The 19,083-nt window shown below is 38.8% G+C and overlaps 1 protein-coding gene across 4 annotated transcripts in view; it reads right to left on the bottom strand.

Annotated features, from left to right (window-relative positions):
• IL1RAP (interleukin 1 receptor accessory protein) overlaps positions 1-19,083 on the bottom strand; it is a 140,401-nt gene that overhangs the window by 85,973 nt on the left and 35,345 nt on the right. The gene's annotated exons all lie outside the window — the stretch shown is intronic.

Below are 19,083 nucleotides of genomic sequence, written 5' to 3'. Positions count from 1 at the left end.
TCTCTTGAGTCTCCTGCCTTAGCAGGCAGATTCTTTACCACTTGTAGCACCTGAGAAGTCCCAGAAAGTGGTAGGGTAATGATTAAATTACAACAGCCTGGATCTAGAATGGTCTCTTTTTTTTTTTTTTTTAATTTTTTTATTAGTTGGAGGCTAATTACTTCACAACATTTCAGTGGGTTTTGTCATACATTGATATGACTCAGCCATGGATTTACACGTCTTCCCCATCCCAATCCCCGCTCCCACCTCCCTCTCCACCCGATTCCTCTCGAAACATCCCACCCTCGCCTTCTCCCAGAGAGTTCAAAAGTCTGTTCTGTATTTCTGTGTCTCTTTTTCTGTTTTGCATATAGGGTTATCGTTATCACCTTTCTAAATTCCATATATATGTGTTAGTATGCTGTAATGTTCTTTATCTTTCTGGCTTACTTCACTCTGTATAAGGGGCTCCAGCTTCATCCACCTCATTAGGACTGGTTCAAATGAATTCTTTTTAACGGCTGAGTAATATTCCATGGTGTATATGTACCACAGCTTCCTTATCCATTCATCTGCTGATGGGCATCTAGGTTGCTTCCATGTCCTGGCTATTATGAACAATGCTGCAATGAACATTGGGGTGCATGTGTCTCTTTCAGATCTGGCTTCCTCAGTGTGTATGCCCAGAAGTGGGATTGCTGGGTCATATGGCAGTTCTATTTCCAGTTTTTTAAGAAATCTCCACACTGTTTTCCATAGCGGCTGTACTAGTTTGCATTCCCACCAACAGTGTAAGAGGGTTCCCTTTACTCCACACCCTCTCCAGCATTTATTGCTTATAGACTTTTGGATAGCAGCCATCCTGACTGGCGTGTAATGGTACCTCATTGTGGTTTTGATTTGCATTTCTCTAATAATGAGTGATGTTGAGCATCTTTTCATGTGTTTGTTAGCCATCTGTATGTCTTCTTTGGAGAAATGTCTGTTTAGTTCTTTGGCCCATTTTTTGATTGGGTCATTTATTTTTCTGGAATTGAGCTGCAGGAGTTGCTTGTATATTTTTGAGATTAATCCTTAGTCTGTTTCTTCATTTGCTATTATTTTCTCCCAATCTGAGGGCTGTCTTTTCACCTTACTTATAGTTTCCTTTGTTGTGCAAAAGCTTTTAAGTTTCATTAGGTCCCATTTGTTTAGTTTTGCTTTTATTTCCAATATTCTGGGAGGTGGGTCATAGAGGATCTTGCTGTGATTTATGTCGGCGAGTGTTTTGCCTATGTTCTCCTCTAGGAGTTTTATAGTTTCTGGTCTTACATTTAGATCTTTAATCCATTTTGAGTTTATTTTTGTGTATGGTGTTAGAAAGTGTTCTAGTTTCATTCTTTTACAAGTGGTTGACCAGTTTTCCCAGCACCACTTGTTAAAGAGGTTGTCTTTTTTCCATTGTATATCCTTGCCTCCTTTGTCAAAGATAAGGTGTCCATAGGTCCGTGGATTTATCTCTGGGCTTTTGATTCTGTTCCATTGACCTATATTTCTGTCTTTGTGCCAGTACCATACTGTCTTGATGACTGTGGCTTTGTAGTAGAGTCTGAAGTCAGGCAGGTTGATTCCTCCAGTTCCATTCTTCTTTCTCAAGATTACTTTGGCTATTCGAGGTTTTTTGTATTTCCATACAAATTGTGAAATTCTTTGTTCTAGTTCTGTGAAGAATACCATTGGTAGCTTGATAGGGATTGCATTGAATCTACAGACTGCTTTGGGTAGAATAGCCATTTTGACAATATTGATTCTTCCAATCCATGAACATGGTATGTTTCTCCATCTGTTTGTGTCCTCTTTGATTTCTTTCATCAGTGTTTTATAGTTTTCTATGTATAGGTCTTTTGTTTCTTTAGGTAGATATACTCCTAAGTATTTTTTCTTTTTGTTGCAATGGTGAATGGTATTGTTTCCTTAATTTCTCTTTCTGTTTTTTCATTGTTAGTATATAGGAATGCAAGGGATTTCTGTGTGTTAATTTTATATCCTGCAACTTTACTATATTCATTGATTAGCTCTAGTAATTTTCTGGTAGAGTCTTTAGGGTTTTCTATGCAGAGGATCATGTCATCTGCAAACAGTGAGAGTTTCACTTCTTCTTTTCCTATCTGGATTCCTTTTACTTCTTTTTCTGCTCTGATTGCTGTGGCCAAAACTTCCAACACTATGTTGAATAGTAGTGGTGAGAGTGGGCACCCTTGTCTTGTTCCTGATTTCAGGAGAAATGCTTTCAATTTTTCACCATTGAGGGTGATGCTTGCTGTGGGTTTGTCACATATAGCTTTTATTATGTTGAGGTATGTTCCTTCTATTCCTGCTTTTTGGAGAGTTTTAATCATAAATGAGTGTTGAATTTTGTCAAAGGCTTTCTCTGCATCTATTGAGATAATCATATGGTTTTTATCTTTCAATTTGTTAATGTGGTGTATTATATTGATTGATTTGCGGATATTAAAGAATCCTTGCATTCCTGGGATAAAGCCCACTTGGTCGTGGTGTATGATTTTTTTAATATGTTGTTGGATTCTGTTTGCTAGAATTTTGTTAAGGATTTTTGCATCTATGTTCATCAGTGATATTGGCCTGTAGTTTTCTTTTTTTGTGGCATCTTTGTCTGGTTTTGGAATTAGGGTGATGGTGGCCTCATAGAATGAGTTTGGAAGTTTACCTTCTTCTGCAATTTTCTGGAAGAGTTTGAGTAAGATAGGTGTTAGCTCTTCTCTAAATTTTTGGTAGAATTCAGCTGTGAAGCCATCTGGTCCTGGGCTTTTGTTTGCTGGAAGATTTTTGATTACAGTTTCGATTTCCTTGCCTGTGATGGGTCAATCTTAAAGGAAATCAACCCTGAATACTCTTTGGAAGGACTGATGCTGAAGCTGAAGCTTCAATACTTTGGCCCCCTAACACGAAGAGCCAACTCACTGGAAAAGATCCTGATGCTCGAAAGATCGATGGCAGGAGGAAAAGGGTACAAGAGAGGACGAGATGGTTGGATGGCATCACCGATTCATTGGACATGAACTTGGGCAAACTACAGGAGATGGTGAGGGACAGGGAAGCTTGGCATGCTGGACTTGCATGAAGTCCATGGGGTTGCAAAGAGTTAGACATGACTTGGCAACTGAACAACAGCAACACAAATCACAGGAGAGTTTATTATATCTTAAACAACATTTTATCTCAGAAATTAAATGTCTGTTTCTTAACACCACCACTCCCTTCTAATCCTTATACCATTACCTTAGGGAGTTTTCCTTTCAGCATTCTTTAATTCAATAAAACATGTATTGCACACTTTCTATATACAAGTCACTAGCCTATAATTGCAGAGACCTCTCTCAAGCAAGATGTAGGGCCTTCTCTAAAGGCACTTATCCCCAGTAGAGGAAATAAACCACATGCAAACCACTTCAGCATCATCAACTTTGAACAATAGACATGCAGAGGCACTACAAGATATTCAAAGATTTATCAGACGGAAGTTTGAGCACTAAGCAGAGTCTAACAGAAACTTAAAGTGTGTACAAGAAATAGCTGCAATACAAAGTAAAGTGATAAAAATAGAGAGGCGCTGATAAGTGTTATTGAAGATTAGCAAAAGAAAGGGATTACTCCAGCTAAGGCAAAGAAGACTAAATAGAAGAGGTAGCTTTAAACTGAAAGAAGTGGTTTGGAAATTTAGAACTGAGGCAGAAGGAAAGTGTGAGGGAAAGAAACTCAGTGGAGAATAATGCTCAGAGGAAAGCATGGAACATAAATAGGAAATCATCTATAAATAATTCAGTTTGACTCAAGCACAGGGTATTAGGAAAAGAACTATAAAGATTTTGGTAGAAAGCATGGGGTTTTAGGATCAGAATATTGCACGATCTTGAACAGTAGGCTAAGAACTTGGGATTTAATTTAAACAGCAAAGAGGGAATCACTGACATTTTCTGATCAGAGGAATGATTTGGAGATCAATTTATGCTGTATGGAGGTCATTCCTCCAGGCATATATTGGATGGATTGCCACTAAATTCTGTCTTGAAATCAATTTGATCCTGAGTCGATCATCACAATAACTGTTATGCTCCTAGTTTTGTGTCATCCATAAACTTGATGAACATTCCACCTATGTCCTCATCTAAGACATTAACAAAAGTAATTAATAATTCTGTATAGTCCTTGTCAACAGAGAGCAAGTAGACATTTAATTGCTGATATAAGGCAAAGTAATCTCAGTTCCAATACTCAGCTATGATAAAGGATTCTAACCTCCCAAATTGTTTTTGGCCATAAAAAAAAAAAAAAAAGCCTCACACCTCTATACTTTCACAATTTGCCTGTTTATAAGCTGTTGAGTTCCTATGGCAACACTTTGAAGACATTCTAATTAGCGTGTGATTGAGAGTCTAAATTGATAATTCCAGGAGTAACTGGATTATTCTGGAGGCAACCAGGAGTCAGATAACCGAGGTAAACTTAATCTAATGTGTGCAAATACAAATCCAGGGTCAGTCCTGCCCTATGATGAATCAGAATAAATCAGACTGAAAAGAAAATATGATTGTGCTGGTTTTAAAAGACTAAAGGTACCAATGATCTGAAACGTTTCTGAGAAGATTGATTCATTTAACATAGACTTGCATTCAGCCTCAGAAGTTTACTATTGTTACAAGTAATACCATTTTTTTTTTTCTTTTCTTTCTTTTCTTTTTTTTTTTCCTGCATTCTGAAGCATGCAGAACTTTCCAGATCAGGGATCAAACCTGCCACACCCCCTGTAGTGGAAGCTTGGAATCTTAACCACTGGACCACCAGGGAAGTTCAGTAATATGCTTTTGATTCTCATGTCTTGTGGAGAGTGGGACTGAGTCTTTTAGACCTGAAGAAACAATCAGAAAAGAAAAGGAATCTATCTAAAAATGAAGGGTTTCTCATGGTCTGAAGTACAACCTAGCTTTACATTATTGTGATGGGGTTTAATAGCTTCTGCCTTTGCTTCAGATGACTAGAACCTACATACAATAAATTTCTAGTCATCCTTCCCTGCATTTTGTTTACTATATGATCATTCCACACTTCCCCTCTTAGATATTAGTACTTATCTCATATTCAATGCCATTGTTTCCTAGTATAATGTCTACATCACCTAGCAAGAAGTTTCAAGTATGTACCTAGTTTTATGTAATCACCATGATAATAAAGATTGCTATTACATATTCACTTTAACATCTATCCATGCAAATTAATCTTTCCAGTGTCTGCCTTCTCTAGGGACATTAAGCTTCAAAATTTCCTTACCTCTGAGTTTGCCCTGATCACTGGATTTTCTCACTGGCCAGGAGATAGACTGAAACCTGGCTATCTACACCTAGATAATAATTCAGATTATCTCTGAATCTTCATTTTCTCAGTCTTCCTTCTATACAACAGTATTTTACAAGACCACAGACTAGATTCATCCATCAGTTTCCTTAATTCCATATACAGCTCCATAATCAGACCATAGTCACCCTCCAAATCTCAGCAACCTGGTTGGGGCATGGTCCTTCAACTTGGTTCTTATTAGCACTCTGTTCTAGGAGCCTGCAATTTTTTCCCCTGTAATATCTTACTCTAAGTTGGATAAATCTCATCTAACCATGAAGCTTTATCTGCTTCATTTGTGGTTGATAGATACTCTGTGCTTTGACCTGTCCACTGAATACTTGGACGTTAACACCAAGTCACAGAACCTAGATGGTCATCCACATGCAGGATCAGCCCTGCAGCCCAATTATTTCCTTGAGCCTGAAATCCATCTAGATCTTTCTTTTCCTTTTTCTAATATACTGATAATGTTTGAGCAGGTCTTGCTTCAAAACCGTTCAGCAAAGTAACATAATAGGCTCTGAATCTGGGGATAAAGAAGTTAGCATATTCCACTTTTTCTTTCTTAATGAATGTAGCTATAAACCTGGGGAGCGTACATGGAACAACTTTCTGAAGACTCTAAATTGGAAGCAATAGCACATTCTTTTCAAGTATGCATAAGCATTCACCACAATATCATGTACCATAAATCAAATTAAACAAATTTAAAGGAATTCAAAGTATACTCTCCAACCACAGGATTAAACTGTAAATATAAAAAAATAAATAACATGAAAAATCTCCAAAGATTTAAGAATTAAAATATATACTTCTAAGTAATACATGGGACAAAGAGAAAGTCTTGAGGGAAATTAGAAAATATTTTGAACTGATCAAAAGTGAAAATCCAACATACCAAAATGTATGGGATGCAGTTAAATCAGTGCTTAGAGAATAATTTTCTGTATTAAAAGTTCACAATAAAAAAAGAATAAAGATCCCAAGAAAATAATCTAATATTTCACCTTAAGAACCTACAAAAAGAAGAGAAAACTACACCAAGCAAGCAAAATGAGGGAAATAATAAAGAATGGAGATAAAGACTTCTGTAGTTGTTCGGTTGCTAAGCTGTGTCCGACTCTTTGAGACCCCATGGACTGCAGTATGCCAGACTTCCCTCCCTGTCCTTCACTATCTTTGGGAATTTGCTCAAACTCATGTCCATTGATTTGGTGATGCCATCCAACCATCTCCTCCTTTGTTGCCTCCTTTTTCTCTTGCTCAAAGATTTTTAGACCAGAAATAATAATATGCATAGAAAAAATAACAAAACCAAAAGCTGGTTCTCTGAAAAGAACAATAAAATTGCTAAACCTTTAGCCAGGAGAATCAACAAGGAAAGCAAAACACATATCACTAATACTAGGAATAAAACAGGGTATTTCACTACTGATTACACAGCATTAAAATTGTAATAAGGCAAAACTAAAAACTCTAGGCATGCAAATGCCACAATTTAGATAAAATGGACCAACATCTCAAAAACCACAAGTTACCAAAGTTCACCCAAAATTAAATGGACAATCTGAATGGTCCTATAATTATTAAAAAGAAATTACATGTGTAGGTAGAAATCTTCCAAAAAATAAATATTTAAGCATCGGTGGTTTCACTGGTGAATTCTACCAAATATTTAAAGAATTAATAACATCAATTCTACAAAATTTCTTCCAGAAAATTAAAGAGGACAAAACTGTTCCCAATTCATTTAATGGCATCAATATTACTCTCATCACAAAACCTACCATAGACAGCACAAGAAAACAGATTTACAGATATTCTACAATCAAGCAGAGTTTATCCCAGGAATTCAAGTTTGGTTTCAGTATTTTCATAGATTTAAAGAAGAAAAACCACATCATCATATCAATTGATGCAGGAAAAGTACTTGACAAAATTCAATACCCATTCATGATACAAATTCTCAGGAACCTAAGTATAGGAGGGAACTTACTCAAATAGCAAAAGAACATCTAATAAAAAAACCTACAGCTAACATTACATCTAATGTTAAAAGACTGAATGCTTTAAGGAGAAAGGAAAGGATATTCCTAGTACTATACAACATTATTCTAGAAGTCTTACCCAGTGCAATAAGGCTATACACAGATGACATGATTTTCAACACAGAAAGTTCTAAGGAATCTATTTATAAATAGAACTAAATATGGTTAGCAAGATTACATAATCTGTAGTCAACACACAAAAATTAAATGTATTACTATAAACTAGCAATGAACAATTATAAAGATTATTTTAATACTGGTTACAATAACGCAAAGAAAAAAAATGTTCAGCTAAACAGCTTAATCAGTTCAGTTTAGTTCAATGGCTCAGCGGTGTCTGATTCTTTGCGACCCCAACACGTTAGGCCTCCCTGTCCATCACCAACTCCCGGAGTCCACTCAAACCCATGTCCCGTTGAGTCAGTGATGCCATCTGCTGAAATTTACATAATATTGATAAAAAAACCAAAGGAACTAAATACAAGGTTGTCAAGATGGCCTTCATGCCCTAATCTCTGGAACCCGTAATGTTACTTAACTTGGCAAAAGTAACTTTACAAATGTAATTAAGATTATAGAGCTTAAAATACAGACATTATATTGGATTATTCATATGGGTTTGATCTAACTATTCAGTTCAGTTCAGTTGCTTAGTCATGTCCAACTCTTTGCGACCCCATAGACTGCAGCACGCCAGGCCTCCCTGTCCGTCACCAACTTCCAGAATTTACTCAAACTAATGTACACTGAGTTGGTGATGCCATCCAACCATCTCATCCTGTCATCCCCTTCTTCTCCTACTTTCAATCTTTCCCAGCATCAAGGTCTTTTCAAATGAGTCAGCTCTGCACATCAGGTGGCCAAAGCATTGGAGTTTCAGCTTTAACATCAGTCCTTCCAATGAACACTCAGGACTGAACTCCTTTAGGATGGACTGGTTGGATCTCCTTGCAGTCCAAAGGGCCCTTAAGAGTCTTCTCCAAAACCACAGTTCAATAGCATCAATTCTTCGGCACTCAGCTTTCTTTATAGTCCAACTCTCACATCCATACATGACTACTGAAAAAACCATAACCTTGACTAGACAGACCTTTGTTGGCAAAGTAATGTCTCTGCTGTCTAGGTTGGTCATAACTTTCCTTCCAAGGAGTAAGTGTCTTTTAATTTCATGGCTGCAGTCACTATCTACAGTGGTTTTGGAGCCCCACCCCCAAAATAAATAAATAAATAAATTCTGCCACTGTTTCCCCATCTATTTGCCATGACGTGATGGGACCAGATGCCATGATCTTAGTTTTCTGAATGTTGAACTTTAAGCCAACCTTTGCACTCTCCTCTTTCACTTTCATCAGAAGTCTCTTTAGTTTTTCATTTTCTGCCATAAGGGTGGTATTATCTGCCTATCTGAGGTTATCAGTATTTCTCCTGGCAATCTTGATTCCAGCTTGTGCTTCATCCAGTCCAGTTGTTTCTCATGATGTACTCTGCATATAAGTTAAATAAGCAGGGTGACAATATACAGCCTTGATGTACTCTTTTTCCTATTGGGAACCAGACTGTTGTTCTATGTCCATTTCTAACTGTTGCTTCCTGGCCTGCAAACGATTTCTCAAGAGGCAGGTTAGGTGGTTTGGTATTCCCATCTCTTGAAGAATTTTCCACAGTTTATTGTGATCCACACAGTAAAAGGCTTTGGCATAGTCAATAAAGCAGAAATAGATGTTTTTCTGGAACTCTCTTGCTTTTTTGATGGTCCAGCAGATGTTAGCAATTTTATCTCTGGTTCCTCTGCCTTTTCTAAATCCAGCTTGAACATCTGGAAGTTCATGGTTTGCATACTGCTGTGGCCTGACTTGGATAATTTTGAGCATTACTTTACTAGCGTGAGAGATGCAATTGTGCGGTAGTTTGAGCATTCTTTGGCATTGCCTTTATTTGGGGTTGGAATGAAAACTGACCTTTTCTAGTCCTGTGGCCACTGCTGAGTTTTCCAAATTTTCTGGTATATTGAGTGCAGCACTTTCACAGCAGCATTTTTAGGATTTGAAATAGCTCAACTGGAATTCCATCACCTCCACTAGCTATGTTCATAGTGATGCTTTCTAAGGCCCACTTGACTTCACTGTCCAGGATGTCTGGCTCTAGGTGAGTGATCACACCATCATGATTATCTGGGTCATGAAGATCTTTTTTGTACAGTTCTTCTGTGTATTCTTGCCACCTGCTCTTAGTATCTTCTGCTTCTGTTAGGTCCATACCATTTCCGTTCTTTATTGAGCCCATCTTTGCATGAAATGTTCGCTTAGTATCACTAATTTTCTTGAAGAGATTTCTAGTCTTTCCCATTCTTACTGTTTTCTTCTATTTCTTTGCACTGATCACTGAGGAAAGCTTTCTTAGCTCTCCCTGCTGTTCTTTGGAACTCTGCATTATGAGCCCTTAAAAGCCAGAGAAATGCAGCAAAGGATGAGCAAAAGAAATGGGAAGTAAGAGAAGAACGCTATAGGCTTTTCATGTTGAAAGATAAATATAGAAACATGCCATGAAATGCGAGTGACATTAAAGAATTGGAGAAATCTTCAGCTGACAGTCAGTTTAGTCACTCAGTCGTGTCCGACTCTTTGTGACCCCATGAACTGCAGCACGTCAAGCTTCCCTGTCCATCACCAAACTCTCGGAGCTTACTCAAACTCATGTCCATCGAGTCAGTGATGCCATCCATCCATCTCATCCTCTGTCATCCCTTTCTCCTCCTACCTTCAATCTTTCCCAGCATCAAGGTGTTTTCCAATGAGTCAGCTCTTCACATCAGGTGGCCAAAGTATTGGAGCTTCAGCTTCAGCATCAGTCTTTCCAATGAATATTCAGGACTGACTTCCTTTAGGATTGACTTGTTTGATCTCTTGTAATTGAAAGGACTCTCAAAAGCACTTCTCCAACACCACAGTTCAAAAGCATCAAATCTTCAGTGCTCAGCTTTCTTTATAGTCCAATTCTCAAATCAGTACATGACTACTGACTGGAAAAACCATAGCCTTGACTAGACAGACCTTAGACAACAAAGTAATGTCTGTGCTTTTTAATATGATGTCTAGGTTTGTCATAGCTTTTCTTCCAAGGAGCAAGTATCTTTTAATTTCATGGCTACATTCACCATTTACAATGATTTTAGAGCCCAAGAAAATAAAGTCTCTCACTGTTTCCCCATATATTTTCCATGAAGTGATGGGATGGATGCCATGATATTAGTTTTTTGAATGTTGAGTTTTTAGGCAGCATTTTCCCTCTCTTCTTTCACTTTTACCAAGAGACTCTTTAAAGTTCCTCTTCACTTTCACCTGACAACCAGTAAGGAAACAAGAACCTCAGGCCTGTAGCCAAGTGCGTGGAATTTGGTCAACAACTTTGAAGAGTCATTTTTCCAAGCACCTCCAGAAAGGAACACCACCTTGCTGACAACCTTGATCCCTTTGATTTTAGCCATGTAAGGCCCTAAGCAGAGAACCAGCTAAATCATACTAACCTGCACTTGTGACTCATTGACTCCCTGGTGTTAATAAATGATCTTTTAATTAATTAATTAATTTTGGATGTTGTTTTAAGCCACTAAGTTTCTGGTATTTACTACATTGGTAACAGAAAATAATACAAGAGATATATCATGCTCATGGATCATAAGACTCCACATAAAAATGATGCCAATTCTCCCCCAAATTATTTGACAGACTTAATGAAATTCCAATAAAAAATTCTAGAAAGATCTCTTTACAGATATACACAAGTTGATTCTAAAATTTATATGGAAAGAGAAATACTTTAAATATAGGAAACCATTTGGACAAAGAAGAATAAAGTTATAGGAATCACACTACAAACAACCCAATTTTAAAATGTCAAAAGTCTTAAAGAGGCACGTTATCAAAATTCAACATTATTAGCTATAAGGAGGTGAAAATTACAACTACAAAATGAGATACCACTAAACACCTTTCAGAAAAATAAAGTAAGGAATACTGACAGCCGGAACTTCCCTAGCATTCTAGTGGTTAAGACTTTGTCTTCCAGCGTAGAGCATGCAGGTCTGATCCCTGGTGCGGGAGCTAAGATCCCACATGGGGCCGAAAAATCCAAAGCATAAAACAGAAGAAATGCTGTAACAAGTGCAATAAAGACTTTTGAAAAATGGTCCACATCAGAAAATAAAAATAACTAATCTTAAAAAGAAAAAAGAAATACTGACAATACTAAATGCTGAAGAGAATACAGAACAACTGGAACTCTCCTATTGCTCAGACTACAAAATGGTACAGCCTCTTAAGAAAACAACTGGCCAGTTTCTTATTCAGTTTTGTCTGCTTAGTCACTCAGTCATGTCCAACTCTTTACGACCCCACAGACGGCAGCCCCGCCAGGGTTCTCTGTCCATGGGGATTCTCGAGGCAAGAATACTGGAGTGGGTTGCCGAGTCCTCCTCCATGGGATTTTCCCAACCCAGGGATCGAACCCAGGTCTCCGGCATTGCAGGCAGATTACCATCTGAGCCATCAGGGAAGCCAGTAAACACACATATACCATAGAACCTAGCAATCCTACCCCTAGCTACTTACGCCAGAGAAATGGAAACCTATGTTCAGACAAAAACCTATACATGAATGATTACAGTGGCTCCATTATTAATTGCTATAAACTAGAAACAACTCAAAGGTCCTTCAGCTGGGAAATAGGTAAACAAATCCATGTGTGTGTGTGTGTGTGTGTGTGTGTGTGTGTGTCGGCTCAGCTACTCAGTCATGTCCGATTCTTTGTGACCCTATGGACTATAGCCCACCAGGCTCCTGTGTCCATGGGATCTTCCAGGCAAGAATACTGGAGTGGGTTGCCATTTCCTCCTCCAGGGGCTCTTCCCAAACCAGGAATCTTCTGTATCTCATGCAGAGCAGGCAGATTCTTCACCACTGAGCCACCTGGGAAATCCAAACAAACTGGTACAACCCCAAACGGACTCCCTGTCACGGGTGCATAACAACAAGCTGTTGTTAACAGGTGAGTGTCAAAGGCATTAGGCTGGGTGAATAAAAAAAAAAAAAAAAAAAGGCCAGTTTCAATAGGTTATCCACCATCCAGATTTAAATGACATTTCCCAAAGACAAAACTAAAGTGACATAGAACAGATCAGGGGCTAGAGGCAGTAGCCCCTGCTACAGACAGCACAAGGATATTGTTTGGGACACAGAACAGTTTTACGTCCTGATTGGGGCAATGATTAAACGAGTCTATCCATGAGTTAAAATTCATAGAGTTGTACTTCCAAAAAAGCCAATTTTATTGCATATTAATTTGATAAAATATGTGTTAAGTCACATGATTTTTATTTTTAAAAAGCTTCACAAATGATTTGTGAACCCCTTTAGATAATTTAAATAAATGAAAGCTGTTTTAACCTGAATTTGGTTTCTATTTTCAAATTTCACTTTGAAAATAACACAATCCTATCGTTAAGCATGAAATGTTCCCAAAAAAGCCTAGCAGTAGAGGCACATGGAGAGATCAATGAAACTTCCAACTTTCAGCACATCAAACCAGTATTGGTAACCTCGATACAACAGCAGAGTCAAAGTTCAGAAAACATGAGCACACTCCTCTTAGATACTGCCTTCTTCTTTCTAACTAAATAGCTTCAAAGTGTTTGGAACTCTGAGAGGACATATATAACATAATATACCACCTGCCACCTTTAGAAGCTTGGAATAGAAGGTGAGCAGGTTGATTTCCTTTTGTTCTTTAATATTTTGAATAGCAATATGCTCCATGGGATGAGGGAAGAAAGATCATCATTAAGACTCACCCTTTACAAAAGAGAACTATAACTAGGTTTTCAGTCAGAAGAAGGTGAAAGTGCCCTGAACTTGGTGTACTAGGTTTCATTGTATGATCATGGATGGCCTGGGACAAGAGAATTATTCACAGCAAACACTTAAAGTTATAACCTGGTCACTGTCTTAATGACTAATTTAACATCTGTGGACATTTCTTAGGGCAGGAAGAGTATTCCAGTGTACCTTCTCCCCAGTAGGTGAACGATTTGATAGCTTTTCTGTATTTATGGATACTGAGGCTTGAGTTTTACATGAGGTAAAAGAACTATTAATAACACCTACCTCATCAGTTTGTTGGGAGTAGTGTACTTGATAACTCCTGTAGAGTACTTAGCACTGTCCAGGAACATAAATAACTCTCAGCAAATTTCAGTTATAATTAACTCTTATTAAATGAGGCAATATATGAAAAACACTTCAGAAACTGTGGAGCAGGAGACAGGTGAGCTATCTTTCGCAGTGTTTACAAAGAACAGACCGAATTACTTGGTTCAAGTTGATCATTGACCACTAGGCAAAATGTGCCATGTCCTACTTTTTGCACATACCAGGTGCAAGTTTAGTTTCCAAAATATTTCAGAAAAAACAGTCATGATTGTAAGTCGGGCCTCTGTAACCTACAGATAAGCCATGATTGTAATGCTTCACTCTACAAAAAACTTGAACTTGGAAAAATCATAGTTCAGATGGTTACTGGCTCTAGACCTCAAATCTCTCATTTTCAAAATGAAGTGAAAACCTCTGCCTTGGTAACTCATAGGGCAGCTATAGAGGATCAAATGATGTGACAAGTGGAAAACTTTAATTGCAAAGTATTATACTATTATAAGGGGCTTCTGGGGTGGCTCAGACAGTAAAGAATCCACCTGCAATGCAGGAGACCCAGGTTTGATCCCTGGGTCAGGAAGATCCCCTGGAGAAGGGAATGGCTACCCCTCTGGTATTCTTGCCTTGGAGAATCCATTGACAGAGGAGCCTGGCAGGCTACGGTCCATGGGATTGCAAGGAGTCAGACATGACTGAGTTATTTTCACTTTACTTTACTTCATACTATTATAAAAGTATACCAACACTGGTTTGCATTATGATAAGATGGGATTTTTGTTTTGCTTAGATTTTGAAAAATTTGAAGGAGTGGAGATATTAAAGTCTAAAAGTCTATTAAATGACTTAATTCAAATCAGAATCAGAGAAGACAATGGCACCCCACTCCAGTACTCTTGGCTGGAAAATCCCATGGACAGAGGAGCCTGGTGGGCTGCAGTCCATGGGGTCGCTGAGTCAGACACGACTGAGCGACTTCACTTTCACTTTTCACTTTCATGCCTTGGAGAAGGAAATGGCAACCCACTCCAGTGTTCTTGCCTGGAGAATCCCAGGGATGAGGGAGCCTGGTGAGCTGCCATCTATGGGGTCGCACAAATTCGGACACGACTGAAGTGACTTAGCAGCAGCAGCAGCAGCGGCAAATCAGAATATGGATAGCCTTTGGCTATATTAACAGGGAGGAGAAAGAGTGAGGCATCCAAGGTCTGGTAATGTTTTATTCCTTAGTCAGGTGATGGTTACATGATGCTGTTGTGGTTTAGTCACTAAGTCATGTCTGACTTTTGTGACCCCAAGGACTGTAGACCGCCAGTCTCCTTCACCCGAGGGATTTCCCAGGCAAGGATCCTGGAGCGGGTGGCCGTTTCCTTCTCCAGGGGATCTTTCTGACCCAGGGATTTAACTCGTGTCTCGTGCATTCGCAGATGGATTCTTGAGCCAGCAGGGAAGCCGTTACATGATGATGCATTTGCAAAAATTCAGCAATTTGCACATTTAATATTTATGTACTTTAATGTTAGGGCTTCCCTGAGAGCTCATTTGGTAAAGAACCCACCAATTCTTGTGATCCCAATGCAGGTGACCCCAGTTCAATTCCTGGGTTGGGAAGATCCTCAGGAGAAGGGATAGGCTACCCACTCCAGTATTCTTGAGCTTCCCTTGTTGCTCAGCTGGTAAAGAATCCTCCTGCAATGTGGGAGACCTGGGTTCGATCCCTAGGTTGGGAAGATTCTCTGGAGAAGGGGATTGATAAAAATTCAGCAATTTGTACATTTATTTATAAAAATTCAGCAATTTGTGCATTAATATTTCTGTACTTTAGTGTTAATAAATTATACATATGGAAAAAAAAAACCTTCACTTGATTGAAGTTAAAGGTGAGATTTATAACAACAGGGAGAGGTTGGAGAAACGCATAGGATAACAATATAAGTTTTTAAATCAACAAAGCAGCTTAAAATCCAACACAGAATATGACAGAGAGGCATCTCAGGGAACCTCAAAGCCATGGAGAGGAGGGAAATATTTATGATGAATCTAACATTTGTGCTAATTCACTTGGCAAATATTTATCAAGCTCTGGACACAGTCTGAAGGAGAAGAAAATGGAAATGTCCCCTGTGCTTATGCAGAGCCTTCAGTTCTGAGGCATATAAACTGCTAGAGTCTAAAGAACAGGGCTGCAGCAGAAGCATTTCATAGCATGTGAAAGTCTAGAGAGGGAAGCAGCTCACTGGGGAAAGGTGATGTTTTTTGAAGTTCAAGTACAGAATTAGGTGAAATTTAAACCACCACTGACAAAATACAGTCATATCACCTTATAGGCTAAGATCTAGTCACCTCCAGGTTAGGAAATTCATTAATTTTCTCAGTATAGAAAAACTTCTTAACCATCTGAGGTTTTTCTCCCCTTAAATTTCATTGCCACTAATAACCTCTTTAATTCAAAGGGGTGGTCTGAAGATCACGATCCTGTCTGGGAGGCTGTCTAGAGACAGACCTCATCTACACACTGTTAAAGAGGCCACAAAGAACAAAACTGCAGCCAAGTTTTCATAGATTTCTCCATAAAAACTGCAAGCTCCAGCTTCTGAGTATACAGAATTGAATTTTGTCCAAACCCAGAAGTGTTCATTGAACTCCCATTTCATATACTTTAATAGGAACTGTGCCGTATACAGAAATAAACACACAGCTCTTATAATCATGGATCTCATAGTTTGAGAGCAAAGTCAGACTTCTAAACACAAAATAAACAGAAAGAAAAGTAAAGACAAGAACAAGTAAGTGATCAAATACAATATAAGCACACCAAAATGCATGATGAAAACTATCATATCCTATGGTGAACATTCTGCCAAAGGATCATGTGACCATATGATTTTAAAAAGTAATATGTCGTGTATCTCTTTCTTGGAGATTCACAATATACATTAACATTTTAAAGGCTCGGGTTATTTACCAAGCAAATATTGTGGTTGAGTTGTTTTAACCCAGCATTAACCAAAGTTATCTCACCATGAACTCCTTTATGACACATTAAAACTCTTAGGCCTCCACTGAAAATACTGAAATACATAATTAGAAGAAGGAGGAATCCTAATTAGAAGAAGGAGAGCCCCAGCCTTAACCCCCATATTAATCTTCAGTCCACAAGATGCAGTTGCCTTTCATAATCATCTAGCTCCATCTGAAACTAAACCAGGGAAAGAAATGAATCCTAGCTTTTCTAAAGCTCTACCTCACCTCTGTAGCCCTTCCTGCTTCTCTCTTTTTTTGCCACTGGTTGGAATTAAACTATGTATGCTTTCTCTGAAAACTCAGTTCAGATATCTATATCTCCCTTAGAGCTCTGAGAAATTTTTGTCCTAATCTGTTTTATTTAGGTTTTTCTCTTTTTACCTCTCTTTTGGGGCTACGACTCCAAGTTTGTGCCCACTGTATAATAGGTCAATGCTGTTACATAATGAACATATATAATCATAAGGCAACTGCTGGGTGGTAGAAAGAGCATCTCCCAGGATACAGTCAACTCTGTTCTAGTTAGCTGTTGGTCACTTTTTAACTGTGCTCCCTTGGATACTTTACTTAATCCCTGTGGGCCCAGATATTCTTATTCATAAAATAGCATAACAAATACTTACTTCATAGGCTCTTATAAAGATCAAACTAGATAATATTTATGAAAAGTCTTATAAATGGTGAATGAAGTGAGTCACTCAGTCGTGTCTGACTTTTTGCAACCCCATGGACTATTTGGCCTCTGGAAGTCTCCAGACCAGAATACTAGAGTGGGTAGCCTTTCCCTTCTCCAGGGGATCTTCCCAACCCAGGGATTGAACCCATGTCTCCTGCATTGCAGGTGGATTCTTTACAAGCTGAGAAATAAGTGAAGTCCAAGAATACTGGAGTGGGTAACCTATTTCTTCTCCAGGGGATCTTCTCGACCCACAAATTGAACCAGGGTCTCCTGCATTACAGACAGATTCTTCACCAACTGAGCTATCAGGGAAGCCATAAATGGTGAATTATGATGCAAATAAGAAGTGCCGATGTTTCTATTTGTCACACATATTCACATGAATGTTGGGTTCTTCAGTAAGGCTAAAGGTCATGCAGAGAATGAAGTCTCCTCCAGGAGTGGGTATACATAGATGTCACTATGAGTTCTGTGACTCCTATCAAGAAACACGTTTCAGTAATTAGACTTGAATGGGTCTAATTGACCCCCCCCCCCCAATCAAGTTAGTCATCCTTTCACAAGAGCTTGTCCCTGTGTCATTCCCCTGCTCCCATTAGAGGAAAAAAAAAAAAAAAAAGATCGGCTTTCTAGAGATCACGTGTAAGAATGGAGCTTCACTTGCCCCTGTGTTCAGGGACCTGGATGTTTCCATAGCTTCAGCTACTAAAACAGACCCTGCAGCTCTTGAGGACTCCTCATTGTCATGTACACAGAGATACAGGTGGGATAAGTCCCAGGTCCTGCTTTGGCATGAATGAGTTGTGTAACTTTGTCTATGCACTAAGCTGTCCTTGTGCCTCAGTTTCCACAGCTGGCTTTGTTAAGAAGAGTTAAAATCAAAAGCTAAAGCAGAACATTCATAGAAGATGCCCCACATACCAGATTGACACTGTGCAGAGGGGCTTCAGGACGCCTCTCGCATCAAGCATTCTGTCTACTGGGGCACACAGCCCACCAGGCATCCACCCCTTCCCCATCCTCAACCTGTCCCTGAAACACAAAGAGCATGTTCCAAGTCTTCCTGGGAACTCACGTAAGCCAACACTAGAGAGCACTGAAGAAAATCTTCTCACTCTGTATCTAAAGTGTTAAAGAAAATCCCCTTATGAACTAACACTGAGGAGGTCTGTGTGAGTCTGTGTCCCTGTTGAGAAAATTCTATGGCTTCTTTCACTGATTTTTGGACACCAGGATCATCCTGACAGATGGTAATGTGTACCCACCAGTCCCATAGTCTGGGATGTGACCTCAGTCAACCAGGTCACTCTGGATGGAGGGAAAAGGTGGGGGAGTTCTGGCAATAATTCTTTATACGTGCATTTGACATTTGGTGACTTTATTGCAAATAAAGTAAGACCATGCAATCCCCCTTTCATCAGAATGAGAGTTAGCTGGAATTTTATAGGTCTATTATGCACTGATCTATAAACCACTAAAGACTCAAGTGACCCTAATTTCAACAAGTACGCCTTATCTTCACTATACAGCTACTTAGGGGAAAAAAAGTGTCCTCACAGAGAGGTGCTCGGGGATTACTTAATACGAGATTTTAAAATGTTTTGACAAGAAAATAGAGCAAGGCAGCAGAACATATACTAAAAAAAATATTGTCAGAGTATAAGAGGGGGCGTTTCATGGCTGCACCATAAGCCTTTTATGAGTATTCTTTTCCAATGCAAAGCTAATAAACAGTACCTGAATATTCACTATGTGG

Source organism: Dama dama, chromosome 19, assembly GCF_033118175.1.
Source record: "Dama dama isolate Ldn47 chromosome 19, ASM3311817v1, whole genome shotgun sequence".
Lineage (NCBI taxonomy): Eukaryota > Metazoa > Chordata > Mammalia > Artiodactyla > Cervidae > Dama > Dama dama.
The sequence above is the reverse complement of the archived record's forward strand: the minus strand, read 5'-3'. Positions and strand labels throughout refer to the sequence as shown.